Raw genomic sequence first — 24,567 nt, forward strand, 5'->3', positions numbered from 1 at the left:
GCTTCAGAGTTTTGGAAGAGAATGGCAAAAAGGTTAGGGAGTGTTATATGCGGCAACTCAAGTTCCCAGATACTTTGCACGTGTTTCAAGCAGCCTGGAATATAAGTTTTGTTTTGTGTTCATTTTCCCTGTTAAATGGATTGTTCTGTCTAAAACTTGAATATGAGCTTCGTATACTTGGAGAATTAATACACAGGAAACATGTTTATTCTGAAGTGAGACACTAGGATGAAAACCAGAGAGGCTTTACCAGACTGTTAAGACAACCCGCCTGAGTTATAACAGTAATTTCTTCTTTCAAAATCTGGAAGCAATAAACACTTCAGATGTGCTTTCTGAATGCAGTGGAATCAGTCCCTTGGGCAGACAGTGTATGAAAAAACCTTTGGAATTAACTTTGCATATCAACTCTATGATATTCTAAAAATACTGTAATGCTATATACATAGTGGAGCTAAGAATGCAATGTTTTACCTCTTCCTTTCTAAAGCCTTAGTTCTGTGCAGAATGGTGTCACAGTGACCTGTTTCAAAAAGACCAGATAGGAAAATCGCTTGATTTACTCAGGTGGGTTTTTTTGCTTCAATTCCAGGAAAATGAATGGAAAAATCAGTGAAAATACATCTTTCTGGGGTGTCTGTTATTGAAAACAGTGTTAGGAGTCAGTCCACTTTTCCATGCAGCCAGTTTGAGTTGTTGATGAAATGTGTGTTTTTTCGTGTTGATTTGGTTCAGTGTTTTTTGGTGGCTTTTGTTTTGTTTTGTTTTTTTAAGCCATGCCACCCTGCAGCTGTACAGTGTTGCCAGTACAATGGCAACCATGCTAACTGCACTTCTCAGCAGCCGGTAAAAGGGCATTATCTGTATCTGCAGCAGCAGTGTTGCAGGTTTACAGTCATGCTGAACAACTGAAACCAGCTCTGAGTGACTAATATTGTTGAGTTCTTCAAGTTTTTGCAGTATTTAAGTAGCTTAATTGAGAGCAAACGCAAACAATTGTTTCTCTCTAGCAAAATCCCACTGGGGGACCTTATTTAAGTTTCTTGACAGAAAGATTATGGAAGCTTGGGCTGGTATATGGAGGAGACTTGCAGGAGCTAACTTCAAAGGTGAACCAGAGTGAGGTAGGGAGATTTGAAATTGAAGCAGCTCCAGTATGAGAAGCAATTGAAAACGATAGTATTTGGGGTTAGACAACCTGTGTCCACAAATGGAGGGCTGATTTGGTTCAAGACCATTTCAGTGTACAAGTGTGGTGGAGTTTCACTTGTTCCTTACTCTATCGAATAAATTATGTGTATAAAAAAAAAAAAACCCTTGGTCTAAGACCATGTAGTTAGAAGTAGTGAAAGCAACTTGAAAAGGATTATTTCCTGTTCTCCTACATAGCGCAACACTGCCTCAGTCCAGAAACATGTGCTTGGAAAGCTTAATCCTGTCAAGAGAAGACATCTCTCTTCCTCTTACTGGGAGGGGGAAGTGAGGAGTAGGTTGAGCTTCTCATATGTTTGTTTTCAATAAAGAGTATAAACAGTGTGTATTTCATGTATGTGGTTTTCAGCATTGTATCTCCTTATCCTCCCATTTGAATAGCCATTCCAGACAGTGTTCTCTCCTGGGACACAATGAGTGCTGTTCAACCTGTTTGTGAATACTGCAAGCCATCATTTTTGTTCTTTAGGGGACTTGAAGTGAAGCAATTAAAATGACAGGAAGTGCTTGAGACTGAAAGATTTATGTCTGTGGGAAGACCTTATGAAATTCAAAGTATATTTTAATCAGAAAGAATTGACTTGGCAGATGCAGTTAAATACGTGCTGGTTTTCCTGAAATGTTAACTTAATGTCCTCCAAGACAAATCAGGCAGGAAGAGAACTGCTTTATGCATATCTGGTATAGTGTACAACTTGTAGAGCACTTTGTGGAACTATTAAATTTGAAATCACTGAGGAGCCCTAAAAAGTAGGAGTGATTAAAGCTGCCTTTTAAATTCCTACCCCTGTCCAGTCATATTAAGACTTACACCTCCTACAAAAAAAGAAATCCTGAATGCAGAAAATAGCCACTCAGCTTCTTAATCTGTTTGATGCGGCTTCACTCACTTGCATAAATGGCTGTTATTTGGAGAGGGAAGTGCATTGAAAGTGATTTAAAAATCAAAAATTACTATATAGGAAGTTTGATATCAAGTCATTGTGCTGGGATGATGAGCTTCAAGCATACAAGAAAATGAAAAAGTACTGTCTTCGAAGTTCTCACAAAACACTATTGCTGGTAAACCGCTCTGAGGAGCACATTTCTTACTCTGGGGAGATCTAGAACAGTGACTGATGACAGTGGGCTCACTTTGAGCTGGGAGAATAGTGTCTCTGGGTCAGGAAGTGCTTCAGTTTGGTTCTAGTCAACCACATTCACTCTGGGTAATTTTTAATGCCAGTTGGTTTTGATCTCAACTTCTACAATCTTAAGCGCTTAACTGGAGTGACAAACTCCATTGATGGAAGATGTCTGTGGGCCTCAGGTGGCTGCTTATGATCGCCTTTTGGACTCCTGGCAGGTATTTAAAGCACTCACACTAGTTGAATTGGCAGTTATTGTTTACAGAAAACAGTTTGGGGTTAACTTTTTTCATTATTGTTTACTGAGGTGGTGGCAGACAAAAACAAATTAATTTTCAAGTACATAGTGTTTCTTTTTTTGTCTTAGTAGAGTAAGCCTAAGGACATTATTTACTGGGGGTGAAAGTTTCAGCTTCATTTCTGCACGTGGTTGGACAAACGTATAGAGGGAAAAGATACGTAGTACTGAGATAAGGAACACCTGCATAGTTTGCATAGCAGAAATAAGTGTGGAGACTTCCTGAAATTTTAGCTCTCCCAGTTCTAAAGTGATGTGAAACTCAGACATTAAATGATACCGTAGTGTGCCCCCTAAGTATTTGGGGTAGTTTCGTCTCCAGAAGTAGATAACTTTATCTACAAAGGCTGGTTATATATGGAGAAATTGTGAGAAAGAACTGTATTTACCACTGAATTTTGAAAATAAAACTTTTTTAATGAGGGAAGTTATTTAAATTTCAAGACTTTTAAGTAGTCACAACAATTAAAAACAACTGGTGTTAAGATGTCATACTAGAAGTTATAGAGCTATAGCAGTAAACATACATTTCTTACTGTCAGAATAGTTAATGTGTTGCTTAAGGTAAGTATTTAATAACTTGATCTGAAGATAAGGAAATTTTATAAAACAGTGTTCTTTAAAGTTTTTTTTTTTTTTTGTTCAGTATATTCATTAATGACCTGGATGATGGGACAGAGTATATCCTCAGCAAGTTCGCTGATGATAACCAAACTGGGAGGGGTGGCTGACACTCCAGAGGGCCGTGCTGCCATCCAGTGTGACCTAGACAGGCTGGAGAGCTGGGCAGAGAAGAACCTAATGAGGTTCAACAAAAGCAAGTGCAAGCTCCTGCACCTGGGGAGGAAAAATGCTAAGCACCAGTATAGGTTAGGGGTGGACCTGCTGGGAAGTAGTTCTGAGGAGAAGGATCTGGGGGTCCTGGTAGACAGTAAATTATCCATGAGCCAACAACATGCCCTTGTTGCCAAAAAGGCCAATGGAATTCTGGGCTGCATAGGGAAGAGTGTGGCCAGTAGGTCAAAGGAGGTCATTCTCCCCCTCTACTCTGCACTGGTGAGGCCACAACTGGAGTACTGTGTCCAGTTTTGGGCTCCCCCGTTCAAGAGGGGCAGGGAACTGCTGGAGTGAGTCCAGCGAAGGGCAACCAAGATGATTATGGGACTGGAGCACCTCCCTTATGAGGAAAGGCTGAGAGAGCTGGGACTCTTTAGCCTGGAGAAGAGAAGGCTGAGGGGAGACCTTATTATGGCATACAAGTATCTAAAGGGTGGGCTGAAGGAGGATGGTGCAAGACTCTTTCAATGGTTCCCGGTGACAGGATGAGGGGCAACGGGCATAAGTCAGAACATAGGAAGTTCTGTTCAAATACACGGAAAAACTTCTTTACAGTGAGGGTGACAGAGCACTGGAACAGGCTGCCCAGGGAGGTTGTGGAGTCCCCTTCTCTGGAGATTTTCAAGACTCGCCTGGATGCAGCCCTGAGTAATGTGCTCTAGGCAATCCTGCTTTAGCAGGGGAGTTGGACTAGATGATCTCTAGAGGTCCCTTCCAACTCTGAAGATTCTGTGAAAGAGAATCTCTTCAGTCTAGCAAAACAGTGAAGATAATGTAAAAATGAAAAATTGAAGTTTTTGTTGGATTTCAGACACTTTGTATCTGGACTTTCTGAACTATTACTATACTAACCCTTTGGATGCAAATATAGAGCAACCCAGCTTTCGAGGAATATATTTGGAAAGTTGACAAACTTCCTGTTAGTCACGCCTAAGAGGTAAATTGTATGCTTTGTCTGCTGCAGTGTAAATGACCGTAGTTGTGTTGTGAAGAGCTTTAGCTGGAAAATTTTATGCTAAATACAAACAACTTGAGAACTAACTACACCACTAGAATGGCAGGTGTCCTGTGTTGGTAACATACGGTTAAGAAATTGTACGAACAGTAAAAATCTTGTGATGTTTTTCGGGTTTTTTCTTTTACGTGTGCATTGAAAGATTACTTTTGTTATTTTATTGCTTATTCAGCTCATGCACCAACCCTGGACATGAAATCTCAATTCCTAAACTACTTCTTATATCACTAATGTCTTTATTTGCAGGTATTTAGCCAAAATTGTCTATGTATTTCATATCATTCAAGATGGAAGTGTTCACATTACAGACAATCTCATAATTTGATTATAACCTTGTAGCATCTCTTGGAAGTGATGTATTTAGATTAATACTGGCAATGTAATAGATTGTTTTGTTTCGGTTAGCTTAACTGTCAGTACTTAAAACCAGCCACCTTTGTTACCCTTCCTGCAGGGATTTTAATGTAAGACCTGGATCTGGTGATAGTTTTATCTTATATGGGGTTAAAATCTACCATGCATGTAGTCAAGCTATTTAAAATGTTCTTTTTAATGTATTTTCTTTAACTTTTTTGGAAGAAACATAGAAATAGTAGCCATTATAATAGGCAGTCATTTTAATTGCCTAAGACTGTGGATTTTTTCTAATTTAATTTATGTTGTAAATTCTTCTTTGATCCAACTGTCAGCATAAAGCAATTGTATTTTTTGGTGAAAATGAAGGTTAAATATGTTTTCCTGAAGAGGAAAACCTGGCTGAGGATTGGTAGCAATGTTATATTGTGGATTGATATGCCTTTCTGGATGAGTAACTTGAAGGGAAATGTGAACCTAATGTAAAAGATGCTTATTTAGGAAAAGTGAGGCTTTTCAGTGATTCATGACTTAACGGTGAAAAAAAAGTAGAAGTTCCCATATTATTATTTTTTTTATAGTAGTTACTTATGGCAGCTGAATTCACTTTTTTATAAAGATGATGCAAATACACAGTTTATTTATATTGCCATGGAACTGCTGAGGTTCAATAGCTTCCACTGAACCAGTGAATCTTTGCAATGGATAGCTAAATAATTGATGCTGTAAAGTATGTCATCATAAATGGATGAGAAATCTGATTAATTTTGACCTGAGTGCAAGTACATATTTAGATATTCTTAGTTTGTAAGCATCAAAGCATGGGAAGAAAATAGACCCTATGCTAAAGAATTTCTGATACTATGGAGTTGTGTTCACTGCTCAGGTGTTAGTATCCAGCAGAGAACTGGAACTGCAACTGTTCTAAGGCAAGCTACACTTCCTGTTCTCATGAAAAATAGACTTAACATCTTGTTCACAGTTGTTAAACTGCTTACAGATTGTCTGGCTGCAACTAAGGATAACGTTAGTGTGGGTTCGAAATTGTAAAAGGTCAGACATTACAGTTAGTGTGAATGGCACCCTGATGAGGAAAGTGCCATGTATTCATTTTTTGAAGACCAGTTATTTCACATCATTACCTGTCATTTTCAATTACTATGTATTGTATCATATGATTGAAAATTATGTATTTAGCTCTGTTTTTAAAAGATTATACTCTATGCTCAAATCTAGAGCCAGAGATTTTATAATAAATGAAGAACCATTGATGACGGCTGTAGTTAGCTCCTTGCAGACATTGCAAGTCTGGCTTACATAATAGTGGCTGATACTTGTTAGTTTCTGGACATTTCCTGTGGTAGTACTCGGAGGGTGAGTGTCATTCACATCATGACAGAAGAATAGGTGGGTTTGACACATGGCACCTTTCTAGTGTGTGGTTTCTTAGGAGGGCAGTAAAGCATGACTGCCTTGTACTGCAGATCACTCCTGTGAATCAGTCAAACTTACTTTCTGTCATCAAAGGAAAGGCATTGCAATTTGATGCCAGGTTGACATACTGTTCCGGGCAAACAAGTTTCAAAGAATTTACCAGACATGATTGAATGTGAATATTTGCTGAAGCTTTTTTCTGTAGTAGTAGTAATAACAATGATAAAAATTGAAATAAGTTACCATTTAACTTTTGGTAAACCTTCTTTGTCTACCTTAAAAGGAATAATAATTCACATGAAACAAGATTTTGTCTTTCTATTAGAATACAAAATTAGAACCTTTTTTCTAACTTACCTAGGTAGGAAGCTCAGAATAAGGTTTAAGTAATAATTGCTCCTTTGTGGAAAACTATCTATTGTTCTTGAAGATCCCTGAACAGTAGGAAAGTAGTTTTTGCCTGACAAAAACTTCAAATTCATGAAAACGGGAAGACATTTGTCTCTTGTATAGATCACAGAAAGCTGGTTCAGCCTCATAATCTGTAATGTAAGAGATCTGACATTTACATAATTTTGAAAATATAGCAGAGTATAGCTGACTTTAGATGATCACAACAGGCACTTTTTTCTGCTGAATACAAACATGCGGCCTTGAGAAGAAACTAATGCCATAGTTTCCTCTTCTGCTGCAGAATTTACTTGTTGTGCCTTTTCAGACCTCCTCAAAACCTTCAACTCATATGCACAGCATGCTGTAAAGATTGATAAATAGAAGTTGCAAAACAGTAGGTAAGATGTGATAGAGTGAAGCAGTAATAGATAATTACAGGTGGAGAGCTGAGTTTTGGCAGACCAATGCAAGGCTGAGCTACCGCCATCTGTGAGGTACAAAGGAAGAAAATTTAGCGTAAGTGCTTCAGCTTGCACTGAAGCACCATTTTCATAAATGTTATAGTTTTCAAGGAATGATGTTTATTCCCAAGTGTAAGGGAAGAATTGCATTTGAGAGTATGGATTCACCTGGGAGATAGTCAAATTTGCCTAGATGCTGAATACCTTGTTCCATAGGCGAATTCTGATCATTTATTGCAGTATCTGACACAGCCTGTTATCTAGGGAGAATGGGGCAATCTGTATTATGATCTGATAAATGGTAGTTTCTCAAAACTAAAGTGTCTGGTGGGGAGGAAGGCCAAGAAATGATGTTGCATATAGGTTTGTTCTGCTTTCTGAAATTGATTTCCTGCTATAATGCATGTCTCCTGTAATACTTTTCTGGGAAAAAAAGTTAATTAAAATTGAGTTTTATATTCAAAGGTAAATGTTGTGTTTCAATTCATACTACTAAAACCTGATTTACCTGCAGCTATTTTGAAGTATAGGGTGCTTATTGCTCCTTTTTTCCCCTTTGTAGCCTGTTTTTATCCTTCACAAATAGTAAGCGTACTAGCCAACCATGTGGGTGTTTTGTGGTGTTGAGCAAGTTACAGGTGATAAAACTAAATGCAGAATTTCTGGGTTTATGTGCAGTGTTCTGTTTACGTTCGACAGCTAGAAAAGCTTGCTGGTTTCAAGGTAGTGCAATGCCTAAAACTTGAAAACTCAGTAGTTGAAGCCTGGCTGCAAGCATGACAGAGGCTTTAGTCTCCTAATTTAATAACTTTTCCTCATTAACCAAGAGGAGTGTAGTAACAGTTGTGGTATGATTGTTCAATATTTCATGGTTAGTGTAGTTACAGTATCTTAGAGGAACACTTATATAAAATACTTAAACCTTAATCATAATGGCTTTTGGTAATGAACTGTTACCTAGATTAAAATCTAATACAAGCCACTTCTTGAAAATTTTTAAAATCAGAGCTTCTTCAAGTAGTGTCGGGCTAAGATTTCTATTAGCTCTTTGTTAGACTGTGAATAATGGTTCACAGTATATAGAAGGGCATGACTGTCTTCCTCTAGTTGTGTTTCTGTGGTGGATTCTTCATGCACTTGTCCTGGCATGGAGTGCATATACCCACCTGCTTGATCTCAGAACACCGCACTGGATACCCCCGACTCCTGGCAATTGCTGCTGTGTTACCCTACTTGAGCCAGTCTGCCCTCTAGAATGGAAAGCCCGGGCATAACTGCACTTAGCCTGCAGGTTGTTTTAAACTCAGTGTGTGGCTAATATATCTGGAGCTTTGAGTATTATGCCATTCTTTAGAGGGAGGTAGCATATCTGTTCTCAGAAATCACCTGCAAAAATATGGTTGTTGGTTACAAGAATATTTAATGTGGTAAATGCCAGAGATTGCTTTGATTGTGAAAAAACCTATATTGATCTACTACACAAAAACATTACTGTTGGTTTTTAATGTCAGTTTGGTAAGTAAAGTTGTAGTCAGCTCAGCTTTACTCGGGCTTATGGCTGTTTCCAGTAAATGTTCAGACAGCCTAAAAGTTATTGTAGAGTTTCGAAGGAAGGTGGGAATTTGCTTTGGGAAATAAGTTTGGGTCCGGTTGGATATGTTCTTTGCAGTGTACTGTGAGTGTCTGTGTAGACCGTATTTCTCCATCCTCTTCTTAAATCTGTTTTACGGAATTCAGCCCTATTTTATAGGGATGGGACTGGTAGCAGGGACTCAGCCTCTGAAGATGATGCTAAAAATATCTGTGCCTCATAATATTGCATATTTCATATCCTTGTAGTAATTTACTCTCTTGTACCCTTTAAGAAAATAATAAAAGAAGACAGATAAGTGGAGGAATTAAGAATTGAAAGAAGTCACACTCTACAAAACATTTAAATTAGTACCAACTATAAAGTGGCCGTTCAATGCCTTTATTATGTGCAAGGAACATAAAGTTTTGAAGCATGAAACATATATCATAGAACCAAATTTCCCAGTGTCGGGGAGTGGGGGAAGGGTAACTATTGGCTTGTTTATAGCTCAAAATATTAAGCTATTAGTAGATTCATTTAGCAGGGATGATACAGTAATGTAGTGATGAATGCCAACGGGATTAAAACATAGGCATCCATGCTTTGTGTAATAGACCATGTGTTTTGATTTGCTTTTGGTTTTTACAGCAATGCTTGGCTAACAATAATAAGAAAATAAAAAAATAAAACAAAAAACCTCACAAAAAAACCCGACACACAAAACACAGTATAGGAGAAAGCACATAAACCCAACAGAAATGCATGGGCAGAACTATTTTCCACATTTAAAAAATGTATTGTAAGAGAATGCTGGAATTTATCCTTGTAGTCTCAATGAGTTTGTAATCCAAATGCTACTGAATTAAACTACGTTATCACCCAGATTTTTGAGAATGCAGAATACCTAGGAAATACCTACAAAGAGTAAAACTATAGTTTTACCTGTAATTCACAGTGTAGAATTCTGCAATGGAATTGAGAAAGTATGTGCTACTTCAGCGCTTCTCTTTATTCAGTGTTCTTGGTCTATAAATAACATCACCAGCATATGAACTGAAGCCCCTTCGTAGAAACGTAGCTGCAGCTAAGATAAAAAAGAAAAAGAGGGGGGAGGGGAACGGGGGGCTTATGCTAAAAAAAAAAAAAAAAAAATCCAAATATTCAGAAAGCCCTATTGAATTTTGTGTAAACTTCCAGAATTAGGTGCTTTATGCACTCATTGCTCCCACCCTGCAGTAGGTTAAGAACGTTAGTAAGTAGGCTTATGCTGTAAACAAATCCAGGGTTCGGGGCAGCTGATTTGCTGACTGGGCTTTTGGGCAGTCAAGTTCCATCTCTGACTACATTCCAGGAAGCGAGGACAATAGAATAAACAAACAGTGATTAATAGTTTTTAGGCTTTCTTTAGCTCCAGTTGGTAAGTTTGGAAAAAAAAAAAAAAAAAAAAAAAAAAGTTCTTTCCACAGTCACATTTCTTCAAGCTACTCTTAAAACGTAACATGCTATAAACAATTTTTGTTTTTCTCAGACTCCACAAGGTACATTCATTTTTCTACTATTAAATATTCAGATAACTGAAAAATCTGTTATTTTAAATGAAGCTGTAATTTTAAAACATGGTATTCTACTCGTTAGGTTGCTCTGGTAGTATTTGCAAATGCATTGTTTTGTTCCTTCCCTTGTTCTTCACATCCTTCCTTCCCAGTCAAGTTTCTGATTAACACATACATGAATAGATTAACCCTCCTGATAAACTACAGAAAAATAAATTTCCAGTTCACCATATTTAGTTTATAGCTTGAAAACAACAGCTGATTATTATTTTTTTTTTTTAGCAACTCTGTTATAGAACATCTGAAAAGAGCAGATTTCAAAGCAGTTTCCCAACCATTTAAATTACAATGATGGTAAATTAACAGTATGTATTGAATTGTAAAATTTATTTGGCGACCTTTGAATACTGGGATGGTCGCTTCATTCTCTGCTACATCCAGTTTTGTTGTCCCCTAGGTGTGATACATTGTTTAGACATTCAGTTTGTGATACAAGTCCGGTGTCAGCCTTAACTGGTGAAGGCTTGGAGTAGAGGTGAAGGTGCTTCCAGCTAGTACTTGCTCTCAGAACTTGGGGCTTTGAAAGGGCTTCTGAAGTATTTGTCAACAAAGGACAGAAAATGAAGAAGTGTAACAATGTTGCAAGTGACCGAAATACTTCATGATCACATTTGAAACAAATTTTAGAAATTTAAAATATGTGCAAGTACGGAGAAGTAAATAGTGGCTTCCAGGAAGTAGGATGGCTAGCGAATTCATGCGCTGTACTGAACAGGACTTTGGCCTGTTACTGTAACGCAAATACTTTTAATTACAGATAATCTCTTATACACTGTTACAGCCACTTGAGGAATGCATTAGATATGCAGACATTCAGTGCACTGAACTTGCTCTTATCCTGACCTTAAATTTTAGCAGAAAATCCATGAGGTGGCACGCATTTAGATTAGACTGAATTGTACATTCTATGTGTATTACTGAAGACTTGGTATGTATTGAGAAGTTGAATGAGTGTGGATTAGGGGGCTAAATTTCAAAGTAGCAAACTTCTAATTTCAATGCAAGTGATCCATTGGATGCAGAAATAATTGACCTACTGTAAACTGCATTATTCTGACCTGCAGTAAATCTATTAACCTGCAGTTAGTAGTTGTGTTGGCATAGAGATGATGTTGCTTAAAAGTCCACTGAAAGGAAAAAAAAAAATATCACTTTTCTAACCAACTTAAACAAGCAAAACATCCTATGATGAATTTATTCTATTGGAAATGTTTTTGCCAGCTTTGGTTAGTTAAAATTTGCAAGAATTTTTTTGTTGCTGTAGCCTTTTCTCAGCTAAGAGGCATTCCTTGTTATGTAGCTGTATACATCTGTAACTTTTATTCTTTAACTTCATGGTCTTTCTAAATTGATACATGAACTAGTTTCAGATTTGGGTAGCTGTTGTGGATCGGAACTTCATCTGAATTTTTTAGTTGCAGTAAGAGAGTGCTCCAAGAGATCAAAGAGATAAAAGCCTTTCATGACTACAGTCTGCACACACAGAACATACACAAGCCTTTGCTAGCAGCAAAGATCTAGGCCACCTTCTATTTGTCCAGACAGATTACTGTGCCTATAAAAGTGATCAGTCTTGTAAATTTTGAGATACTTGAAGAGGTGGTGGTGGTAATTTATTTTGGTGTTCAAACTGCTTGGCAATCTTCATGATATGAGTATTAAACCTCTGTGCTATATTAGCTTTTGTTTAGAGTAAAAACTAATAACTAACTAGGAAAAAGAAAGAGAAGTGTGAAGAAAAAAAACCACAAACAAAAAAAACCCCAACAACAACAAAACCCCAAACCCTAAAACTACCCAACCGAAGTCTACCTCCGCAAAACAACCAAAACCTTGAAACACCCTTTCTACCATCTTTTGAAAACAGAAAAGAACTATTAATTCTGTTTTTATTTTTAAGAAGGAGGTTCATTGTGGAGGAAACTGCCTGGAGAGGCTTGTGCTGCAATATTTTCTACTAAGTTACTCCACACAGAGACTATAAACCATAGAAAAGCACAGTTAGTAGGAAATAGATGTCTTTGAGAGGTCAATGTGATTGCTTAATTTGTGTTAATACCCAGACTTGTGCTGAAAGCTTTTTCTTAAGTCACTAGACAATTTCAAGGTATATATATACACCTATATAAACTCAGAGTTCAGTTATCATGATATTTTAAGTGTGAGTAATTTGGAAGCCTGGATTGAATTTTATTTTGCTGAACTTAAAGCTGTTCTTTTTGGCAATGCAAATTCTGACTCCCAAAGAGAAAAGGAAACTTACAACTTCCTGAGTTGCTTCCTTTCCAGTGTGTTGGCAGAAGGTACTTTAAAACTAGAAATTAATGGACTGGGGATAAGTAACTAACTTGTTTATATCTTGTGTTACAGATCTGATTGCTGGAAGCATTCCACATGGTCAAGCAGTACTTTCAGAAAAGCTTATTTTCTATTAAATGAAGTTTAATTTAGAGGTAAGGTTCCATTTAATTTTCTTTGTAAGCATATAATGACATAAAAACTCCTACAGTAATTGAAAACTTCTATCTGCTGCCTGTATATATTAGTGTAATATTTCCTTTAGAGAATGTGTGAAATATATACAGCTGTGGCTCTGTGTTTGTGAAGAGAGAAATCAAGCTGAAAAATAACTGTGATGCATGAATATTGAAGCTCCAAGTAAACATTGCAATTAGCAGCCAGGAGACTAACCTGACCATTACAGCTATTGAGTATTTTTAAACAGTTTCCAGGGAGACTGGATAATATGATCATATAATAAACGATCTCTAAGCCTTAGGAAAAAGGGCCGTGCCTTTCACTGGTATGAGAACAAATAGCTGAGAAGATGACTTAACTTTGTTTCATCTTAATACATGTAAGAGGTGGCAAAAAGAACAGGGGAAAAATCATTACTAGAATAGCTTCACAGATACATTAACATTTCTATACTATAATGTTTTTGAGAAGAGAATGTCACAAAGAGGTACGACTGGCTTTGGGCAAAATGTTGATAAATCTTGCTCCAGATTCTTAGTCTGTTGGAGTTATTTTGACCTTGTACACATTACTGTTCTAAATGTGTCTCTGGCTTTGACTGCTCATCTGGAAATGGTGCTTGTAATACTAAAAGGTCGCTAATGGAATTTTGTCCTGCTATTCTCCATGTTTGAAAAATATCTTTAGTGAACTTTCAAAGCAGCCTATAATTAAAGCAGCATGTCAGTTTATATCAGATATGTCTAAGGACAAGGTTAAATGAATTAAAAATCGCTAAAGAATAAATAGTTATTTAGGACACACATTTCATCACAGATGCAAATCTTAAGAGAAGGCTAGATGGTTAGCGACACTGTTTCATTCTTGTTGTTATACAGTTACAGCTAAATACTTACACAGCGTTCTTATAATCAAGCCTGTCAGCAAGAAACTTGTAACTATTGCATTTTTAAGAATTAATACTGCATTAAGTCCTCTTTTGCAATGTCTGTTTTCCTCATTTAACTGATGCCGCTGTCAGATCACTGTTATCAATTGTGGTATCAAATAACACAGCTAAAGATCTTAATTAGCATTTGATTTTAGATATTTTTTTTTTTAAAAAGTGTTATCTATTTGTGTAGTTAGACTAATTATATCTGTCTGCATAACTGATTGAACTCGATTGGTAACTAATTAATCAGAGAAAACAGGTGCTTTTGTGAATATTCTTGGTTTCTTAACTGTGAAAGGAGATTTTCCCCAGAAAATATTTTCAATTCATTCATGCTGGCCTGATTCAGGAATGAATCTTTGAAAGTCCATAATGATTTCCCTCCTTTCTGTCAGCAATATGTCGGTGCTGCTGGCTGTTGGATATGTAAGTGAATGTTAGGAGAATAAACTTGTACTCAAGAAATTCAGTGACCTCTTCACACGGGGTCTTGGTTAACTGGTGGAATGATATCCCAGTAGTAGCAGAAGGGAACCATAGTCGCTAGTGGAATGACTGCCAGTGAAGAATACGAACAGTAAGGAATGTTTTCAAGCCCTCTTCTTCATGTGTACACTAGAAGGAAAACAAAAGCTAAAATTTCTGAAGATTCTTTCCATTGTCTTTAGATGTTGTGTAATTGTCTTGGTGGAAATCCCATTTATTAGAAGATTTTTTGAGAGTTAATGGCATGTATTTTCTTGGAATTTACTAACACAGAAATAGCCAAGGTATCTGGTTTGTGCCTGTCTGCCTTGATTCAGTGGTTTTTCTGCATCACGTAGTTCAGATGTTAAAACATGAGACGCTCTATGTTAAAGAAAACTTGCTGTTATATGGCTTTGGTAGGGTGGCTCACTTGTCAATATTGAATGAATTTGAAAAGCTACTTGCATTGTTGCTCTTCACTAGATTGGCTAGCAGTTCTCTGAGAAGAAAATCTTAACCTTTCTTAAGTTAGTTTAAAGCCATATCAGTTCGTAAGACAACATGTTTGCAGCGGATGGTAAGCAAAATAAAACCTATTTATAAAAAAAAAAAAAAAGGAAAAAAGCAGGGTGTGTGTGCTAAGTTATGCTATTGACTCTTTCTTTCATAAGTGGAAAACATTTTAAAATGTTGCTATAGGAAAATGCATCTCCATGTCCTAATCCATATTATACAACATTTGTTCTTAAAAGAGAAAAAAACAGAAGAGATTAGCTCAGCACAATATTCTGTTTCCTTCTATGGAACTTAAGAAAATGAAGTTACATTCATTTTAGTGTGTTTTACCATTTATGTTACTGATACCATGATGCACGAAATGCTTATGGACTTATTTAATTAAATATTGTGTGTCAGTATATAACTTCTGCTGCAGCCATTACAGTCATATAGGGCAAGCAGATCTGAATTAGGTCTTATGCTGCAAGAATTCTTGAGTGTTGCTCCCTTCATTCTGAGTTTTTGTTCAGTCTGCATTTTTTGTGTGGTCGTTGTGCATTGTGAGTGATTTAAATTAGTCATCCTTTTGTGCTGTGCGGTAACTGTAGTCTTCGTAAACCACATATCGCCAATGGTGAGCTGGTTTTAAGTCCCCAGCCTCGATCACTGGATCGAGGGGATTTCCATGTATTGCATGTGTTGAATATTCAAAATCATCACCCCAAGATAGAAAGCTTTTTAATCTACTTTGCTTCTGTTCTGTGGACTAAAACTCTCAAAAAAGGCTTTGTGAAGTTTTTAAGTACAAAAACGTGCTGATGTGTACAATTTTAATTCTGGGAACACATGGACAAAAGATGAAAATGGTCAAAAGGCTATTGAATGACTGCTATCTGAATTGCCCTATCAGCACTGGAAGAACTTGCTCAAGTAAGAATACAGTAAATTAGTTTATTGTTAAAATTATTTTTTTCTAGTCATCTTTTTCATATATGATCCAAACAAGAAATTACAACTTCTTATTGATGTCATTATATCGGGGGAATAAATAATCAGGTGAAAAGCTTTCTATCTCTCTTCAGGCTGAATGAAAAATCGTATTTAATCTTGTTATTTCAATAAAACAGAAGTGCATGACTAACTTTCCTTTGAGATTTCCCATTCAATTTTCTATGTGTCCAGTGTTAAGATTATTAAGACTCAAGAAAAGATAACCGTCGTCTTGAATGTGAGAAGCTCATAAGTAATTTAAACTTAGTTTCACGTACTTCAAGAAAAGCGTTGGGTAATTGCCTAGTGGAAGAAGACATTGTTGAAGGCCTGTGCTGGTTCTGATAACAAATGAGTGGGGAAGCAGACACTTTCAGCGGGAAGATGATCTAAGCAAATCAATGGCAGCATCCAAGTCTCTTTCCCTGACCAGTGTCCTAAACCCTAAACAGGATGTTACTTTCAGCTTTTGTTAATAGTGTTACTTAAGGATTGAAGTTTCACTTAAAGCAACTGCTGTAGCACGCTTCCCACAAGAAACGGGCACTCTGATGAGGAATAGTTGTAACACAGCACATAATAAGCGAGTAGGAAACGCCAGTAAAACTGAGATTCCTGTCAAAGCTGGATAGATTCCTGTTTTTAATATCAGGCTTGCTTGGTAGTTTTTCAACATTTAATTTCAGTATTTTGGTGCGCTTTTTTCACCATTTTGAATGAAGTACATGTTTTATACCAAGGGGATAAGATGTAAACAGAACTTTGAACTGTGAGGAAATTTATTTGATGTTTTAATGAAAAATACGGAGTGGGCTGGGAAATAGTGGTGTGGAGTTAGGTTCAAGAAAAGTGTCACACAAGAAAACATTTCCCTGCTGTCTTACCTAGTTGTTACAGTAAGGTGCATCTTAGGGCCAAAGGATCAGAGTTGCACAAGCAAATAAAATACAACAGCATAAAAGGACTTGTCCCTGCTTACTGCAGGGGGCTTGGACGAGATGACCTTTAAAGGTCCCTTCCAACCCAACACATTCTATGACTTTTCCCTATAATGGAATATTTCTGTAAGATTGAAAGGTAAGTGGAAGTCTTGAAAAAGTAGGTCAATTAATCTTATGCTTATGCATAAGAATTCTAGGGTGTTTAAATAGTGTTATGCTGGGTCAATGCTGTACATCATTCAGGTATGTAATATAAGATTTAGCACAATGCTTAATTCTAATTATATTTAGAAAAACATGATGTAAAAATCAGTGATTTGTGCCATTTCTTTTATTAACTGTGGTAGTAGCCTCCCTGTCCCTCCAAAAAAACAGTGGGTTTATGCCATTAGTATCAGCAATTATACTGAAGTTTTATTTCAAAATTTTCCATTGAATATTTTCTCTATATCCTTCTGCTGCTAGTCCATGGATAGGATTACTTCAGATTTTTGAAGTTTTGCATTACTAATCAGACTGTAAATATATAATTCAATATGAGCAATCCAATGAGCATTCCCTTGCAACTGGAGTTGATTAACAATGCTGAGCCTGCAGTAACTATAAGGAGGTTATATTTTTAAATGCTTGATGCATGTTATCGAGGTCTTAAATTTACAGCTAAAGTAGTCAGCTGCTCAGTTAGTGATGATAGTGGAGGGAGGAAAAGTAGGAGGAGGGCTTTGACCTTGAGTGCGCTCATTGCACTGGACAACGTACTAGGGAGAATTGTGTATTCTCTCCAGTCCCTTTTCAATTGGAAACTTTCTCAATGATACACATGGCTTAAAAGCCATGATGATTTTCAGGGATGTATGTGTGCATGTGCTTGTATCATACATGCATGTACAACATTAATGTATTAGTATGCACACACCTAAAAATATAAATAGTGTATCAAAGCCAAGTAATACTTCTAAAATTGAGACTTGGTATATCATTAAACATGTTATTTACCATGTCGGTCACTTTAATACCTTTTTACTAACACAAATATTTTTAAAAATAAAGCTGAGTTCTATAATAGTTCGATTGTGAACATGCTACATGTTTTTACAGTTGTAGTTTATTTGTTCCTTTTCAGGTCATAATAGATACCAAAACAGTTAACGGATCTTTATTAAATATTGGCATAATCTCTTGCCCATATATATTGTGCTTTGTTATTTCCTACAAAAATAGCGTGCTTGAAAAAATCCAATGCTTTGCGCTCTGTGCAGAAGAAAACCTTGATGACAGATAAGGATGGATATGGATTTCTGTTTAGAAATACACCCCTCCTTGTGTTTTTATAGTATGAAGTTAGGGGGATGATGTTATAACATACTCTAGTTTTAAATACAGGTTTATAACTCTGTTGAATTTTTACAACATTAATAGCAGCTTAGATTTAGGGATTCTGTTGGACTTGTTGTTCCTTTAAGCCAGGAATTGTTTTCAAAACCTGTTTAAATACATAAAAGGAAAAAACCCAGAAAATCTAATGCACGACATCAGGACCTTGTGAACAGTCTTCTGTTCCTCAGAAGAGAAGTGCTGGTTCCAGACAAGGCCTGTTTGCTGGGTGGCAAGCTGGGGCTGTGTTTCATGACAAACAGAATTCCATGATTCTGTAGCTACTTGGAGCTGGAGAGGTTTTACACAGCGATGGAAAGAATGCATGTGCCTGCACAGCTGTCTCTTGTGTTGTTATTTATCCAAGTGTTGTCTTATTTTCTGTCTTACCTTTCATGGATTTATTTTCAAAATTGACTGAAACTCACTGTGGAAGTCAGCAGCAAAAAAGAAAGTTTTAGCAAAGAAAGAAAACTTTAGTAAGAGCTGGGAACACCCTAGACAGTGTATAAAAATGTAAACTAAATCAATTTGGCTGTGTGATGTTGCCTGCAGAAATTAACACAGAACTCTCCACTGGAGCTGGGAAATGAGAAACATGAATTATAACTTATTGGAGTGAAAAAGAGATGTTCAGCTATTGCTTTTAGGTCTTCTAAATAAGTTGCCATAAAGTAATTTTGTTGTGATTTTTTTTCCTTTAAGGATGTAGTCTGAGAAGGAGGTATTTTCAGGCTGTATATTTAGAATCACTGGTGAATCTGTGAAATTTCCAACTGGGAAATCTTGTTGCCCTACTTATTGTACCCTTCCTTAGCTTAAGACCTTTTTTAATGGAAAATCTGTTTGCAGGTAGAAACCCTACAGGGAGAATAAGTCATTGTCTGTCCCCGATTTGTAGCTCAGTTGCTTGAATTGCAGGACCACTTCAAACACTTCTGACTATCTGCATTTAAGACGTTCCTCTGATTCCCATTGAGTAAAAAAATCTTTTGTCTTGGAGGGGGCTACTTGGTGAGTATCTCCTAGGTAGCCATAATGATAACTGTGAAAGGTTGATCCCAACTGAAACAAGGGGAAGCCCTAGCTGTCTTTAGGTAGGAAACGATATTTGTAGTTGTAAATTGGATCTCAGATTGATTTCCCATTTGCTGCTGACTATAATCAGATAAAGCAGTGACAATGACAGATTATTTTTTCCCACCTGCACTTGGAAAACAAGCTCCTCTCCTTTTTATGCAGTAACTTTTTTATTGCCCTCTGGTCTTTTTGTGTACATTGCAAAGGGTGGTGGCTTAAATCTTTTAGGAGGCTGTATGTAGTGCAGAATACTGTAATGAAATAGGAGTGACGTGTAATGGTCCAAGATGATGTTGATTCCTTTGTGGTCCTGTTTCATCTATGAATTTCCCCACTAAACTGCATTCTCCATTGATGCTGTCGACCATCAGATGAAGTGGAGGAGATCCTGGTAGGTCATTTTATTCTGACTTAAACTGAGTTTTCTGGAGGGATGGTTTCTGTGGAGAATGCACTCGGAAGTCCTTTTAATAATCGCTGCATTTTAAATGACGGTGGTGGCTGGAGTTCAATGCATTTTTGTTGTTGTTGTTATGAATTTATACCTATGTCACAAATACTAGCCTATCTAACATCCTGTCTTTGCAGTTGTGTATGCGCAAGTATGTGTATTCATATGCATCTGTTCATATATACGTATATGTAGGTGTAGAATGGGTGTGTTCTTCCATATATAGCACATACTAGTATATTCCTGCTCTGTGTGAGTAATGCATTTTAAAATACTTATGAGAGCTAATAGTTACAAGACACAAGAATCATCTATTGTTTTAGGTACATCTTGAAATAGGCCTTGCTAAGAAAAATAATGGAATATCTGAATTCAGGCTCAACAATTAGAAGTCTGACAAGTTGACTTTGAACTTTTCAATAAGATCACTGCCAGAGTCTGTCTCTGTGCACATTTGATGTAGGAGGAGGTTTGACCTTAGATTAGCATACAGTTGGCAGTGTGCTAGGCTAACTATAATCTAATTGACATGTAATGTTTGTGCACACTGTTACACCCTGATAAAAGTGCAGCAGTGTTTTATGATCTCTTCCTTTCTGTCTCCATTGTAGGAGTAGCAGCTGCTTTGGCGTTCAGTCCTGGTCTCTTCAGAGATTTAGATTTTTCTGAAGCTTAAACACATTCAAAAATTTTCATAAGGATTACACCAACCTGTAATTTCCTCCCTTATCCAGTACTTGTGCGCTTTTTACCTTGGGGGTATGGAGTGCTCTTAAAGCTGGAGTGAAATGAGTGCTGTGGTGCTTGCTTGAAACATTCAGTCTAATGTACATTAGCTTTCTCGTGGGTCTCAGTCTCTGTGTTCTCCTGTTTTGGCGCTGTGTCAGAGATGTTGATTTGACAGGTGCAAGTGCACTGTCCTTGCTCGGCTTTTCTGTTTTCATTAGTGTTGCTGATTCTAATAGTAACTGAGCCTTCTACAGTCTATTGCTATAGATCTTGTTTCCTTCCTTGGCTACTCTTTTTTTTTTTTTCTCTTTACCCCTCTATGTGTTTTACTCAAAGGTCTTTTAACTAGCCATTCCCTGTTTCTTTCTTCTGTTGAAAAAGTGTTCTTACTAAGAAAAAATGAAAAATAAAAAGTTGGTAATCAAAAAGCACAGAGAAGCCCAATGTCTCTACCAGAAACTTGGTGTTTAAAAAAAGTCATTACAACTAGCGTTCACCCTTTGAGAGAGCATGAAATAGTTACGTATTGAGATACCCTGTTTTTCCTTCCCTTCTCCCTCCTCTGTTCAGTTGTGAGCATCAGTAAATGCAAGGAGCATGCACTGATCTCATTCAGGCTTGCTGCAATAGCATATGCAAAATTGATTGGTATTCTAGGTATTGTAAACTATGATTAGTATGATTGTAAACTATGATTAGTAACTGCATTCATAGTAAATATCAAGTAAGTGATGGAGGCTGGAAGAGCAGGAAAAGCTTTTTTTTTAGTAGCTATTTAAAGGTGTTGGAAGGAGACTGCGTGATCTGCTGTTTTTCGATTTGACACGTTTTATGAATGCATCATTTGAGTTGTAGGCTGTGTAAACTGTTGCATATACTTCCTTACCATTTGCCAGGATATGATGAAATTATCACAGTTCTGTGTGACCACCTTTCTAGTGAGGGGTGTGTGTTGGATTAGCATTGCTGTCTTTGCTGACATGCAAATTTTTTGTTGTTTTTTACTATTTTTCTGTAAATGTGCTTATCTCCATGACACGAAAATTGATAAAGAATGATGATTTATACAGAAATTGTGTTAATCTCATATTGATTCCAGTTTGTGATTGCTTGTGAGCAAAATTTGTCTGGATAATAATGCAGTAGATGGGATCGAGACCGGAGTATTTAAGAGGTAGAAACATAAATGAATTAATTATAATTTAGATTGAAATAGTGATTGGCCTTGTTTTGAATTCTCCAATAAATGTTATTAGGAGGAAAGAAAAGTGTGCTGAAGTATTCACTGTAGTGAACAACATGATGCTAATAGAAAAAAACCCAACACTGTTAAGCCGTTTGACTTCATACGGATTGTTTTGTTTTATTCTTACTACCTTTGTGTATTTGGTTTTTTTTGAAACCTGATTTAGTCTGATTGCTGTGTGGGAGTAAGAGAGTAATAGTTCAAGTTTTGAAAAACACTTCACATTCACAGGTATTCTAACTGATCTTAAGCAAAGTGTCAAGTGTCTTTGCTTCTACCATCCCACACTTTGTTTCAAGAATCAGCTCAGCAACCTGTTGCGTAGATCCAATGGGTGTAGCTATGTAAAGCAAATGTTGAAGAAATGCCGTTAGTGAATTTTTCTGGTGGACTTGCTTGACCATTTGATCCTGGACAGCCTGCCTCTTCATAGAACTTCCAAGAAGCAGTACTGAAAGATGCAGAGAGGAATTGCATATAATAGTTTACACTGTTCACTTGATGTATTTTTGTATTGTTTTTAGAATCATAGTTGCCTAGGTTGTAAGTGACCTTTCAGATCATCTAGTCCAAACGTCAACCTAACTCTGCGAAAAACCATGACTAAACCATATCTCTAAGCATGCTGTCTACCCATCTTTTAAAAACCTCTGGGGATGGTGACTCAACCACTTCCCTGGGCAGCCTGTTCCAATGCTTAATAACCCTTTCAGTGTAAAAAATTTTTCCTAATATCCAGTCTAAACCTCCCCTGGCGCAACTTGAGGCTGTTTTCCTCTTGTCCTATCACCAGTTACTAGGGAGAAAAGGCCTTTCACTGGAAAGGCCAGTCCTTTCCAGTGAATTGTCATGCACCTTTTTTCTAAAAACCTCCATGCTATCACTTCTGTCTGAGGCCTCTTCAATACTGTTTTGTGGAGAAAAAGGTTGCATTGGGGTGAGTGAGTGGGATCATTGTTCTTGCCCAATTGTTTTTGCAGGGAGAAATTAATGTGAAATTTCAACACTGGTAACACACTGCGTAAGTGACACCAAAAATGTATCTCTGAATCTGAAAAGTATCTGTGGGAAGCGCTTAGTGGGTTTTTTCCATTTTGACTCCAGGCCCATAACCATATGTTCTGTGGTTCATATTAGGAATACAGCAGGGAATTATTTTGCTTGCAAGAAATTCTGTTAAAATACTAATGCCAGCTTGGTTGTTAGCTTGGTGTTGACTCTTTTGCACTTTAACCTTTGGGCTTTTTTTTGTCTTACCCTAATTTGTGCTTAGTTTCAGCTGGGTAATTTTACTCATGTTTCCTTTGTTCTCTGTGCTTCATTCTGTTTCAAGGAGAGATGTCCATGATGGCAGCAGAGTTCTGCATGCACAAGTTTAAATGTTTGATAGTTGTTGGAAAAACAACAATAATACTAGACGTTAGTCACCGATACTGTGCGAAACTCATAATGTTTTCTAAACTTCGCCTACAGGTCACCTAAAAACAAAACAACAAAAAAAAAAGGGAAATGCAGAGTAATATCGAGACCACAGTAGGTGAACCCAAGAGGTCGTATCCTAGCTGTGTTATTTAATGACTATATTAACAACTCTGAGTGGTTTATTGCATCCTACTTCAGGGCCGTTGCCAAGAATGGCAAGCATAGTTCAGAACTTTGAGTGGCGTCTTTGAATTAATTCAGTGAAAAAAAGCATTGGAGTGTGCTCAAAGGTTGTAAACCTAGACAAAAAGTATATATCCTACTGGAAGCATGTTGCAGCTCTTGTGGTGGACCTAGATTAACTTTACAAGTACTTCTCTTCAGTTTAAAAAAAAAAAAGGGGGGGAGGGGAGCGGGGGGGAGCAGAAAGCCTCCCAACAACACACCCCTTAGGGGAAAAAAAACCTCCAAACCACAAAAACAACCCAAAAACCCAAACCACAAAACCCAAAATAAAACACCAAACAAACTTCCACCAAATAAAAATGTCTTCTGTATCTCGGATACTGTTTTATTTAGACTCCTAGGATCTGTGAACACCTTTCTCACCGTCCTCCCAAGGACTCTCTTAAACGGGCTCATCTCTACAACAGAATCACTTCATTTGTAGGAGAAGCTAGCAAAAGGATGCTGATTCACTTCCGATTTCTACAGAAACTCATGTTCCCTGTTATCAGCTTTCTCCTGCGGTGTTCTTGCAAAATAAGAAAAGCCTGGAAAGCCTCTTCAAAGAGTTGAGTCATTGACTGCGATATTGGATGCCTCTACTCCTGAGGCTAATGACTTCTGTGTTACAACCAGTTCCAGTCAAGGTCTTTCTGTTATCTAAAAGCTGTTTCAGCTATGTTTGGAACAGTGACATTCATCTTGTAGTCCCTTGTAATTCATACTTCCTTTTGAAGATACATGCAAGCAAGTTAGTTTGCAAATATGCCTTTTGACTTAAAAAGCAAACTCTAGTTGAATTGCTAATAAGCTGACTGTCCTATAAACAGCTCTTAATTAGACTCAAATATTTTTGTCTCTTACATAATTCTGTTTGAGGGTACATCCTTCCTGGGTCCTTAGCAAAATAGATGCTGTTCCTGTACAACTATGTGCGAACTGCAAATGCTGTGATTAATGCTTACTAATGATTAAAGCCTACTTTCACAGTAGCCTTACAAAGCTCGCCCTAGTTAATTTTACTGTCTTTCAAGTGGTTTGATTTTTTTGTCTGTAGCATTACACAGTACAGATAAATGCTGTGAATTTTTCCTGAGGTTCTTGAAGATTTTAACTGTAAACTTGCTTATCAGGATGTGTGGTGTACGTGTACAGGCGTTGTGGTTGAGTAGGGGTTTTCTTAGGGCAGGGGGGCATATAAGAGATCTTGCATTTTAATTGTCCACAGAATAAACAATGTTCTGTGCTGTAGAGTGTTAAGTTCCTTGTATTATAACTGATGGAAGGAAGGATTATACTTTTTGTGCTTGCTTGTTCAAGCTTCAGAAGTTCTGACTAATCCCGCAGATAGCATGTGGTGCCCAAGGTTATCAGATTACTTTTGGACTCCCCTAATCTGGTATCTTTGTACTCA

General features: G+C 37.2%; 1 protein-coding gene across 6 annotated transcripts in view; it reads left to right on the plus strand.

The window, feature by feature from the left end:
- TLN2 (talin 2) overlaps positions 1 to 24,567 on the plus strand; it is a 192,677-nt gene that overhangs the window by 41,873 nt on the left and 126,237 nt on the right. For all 6 annotated transcript variants that reach the window (XM_054213457.1, XM_054213456.1, XM_054213460.1 and 3 more), the window contains exon 2: positions 12,688 to 12,770. The gene's annotated coding sequence lies outside the window, so the exon portion shown is untranslated. The remainder of the gene's footprint in view (positions 1 to 12,687; positions 12,771 to 24,567) is intronic.

Source organism: Rissa tridactyla, chromosome 9 (genome assembly GCF_028500815.1).
Source record: "Rissa tridactyla isolate bRisTri1 chromosome 9, bRisTri1.patW.cur.20221130, whole genome shotgun sequence".
Taxonomy (NCBI): domain Eukaryota; kingdom Metazoa; phylum Chordata; class Aves; order Charadriiformes; family Laridae; genus Rissa; species Rissa tridactyla.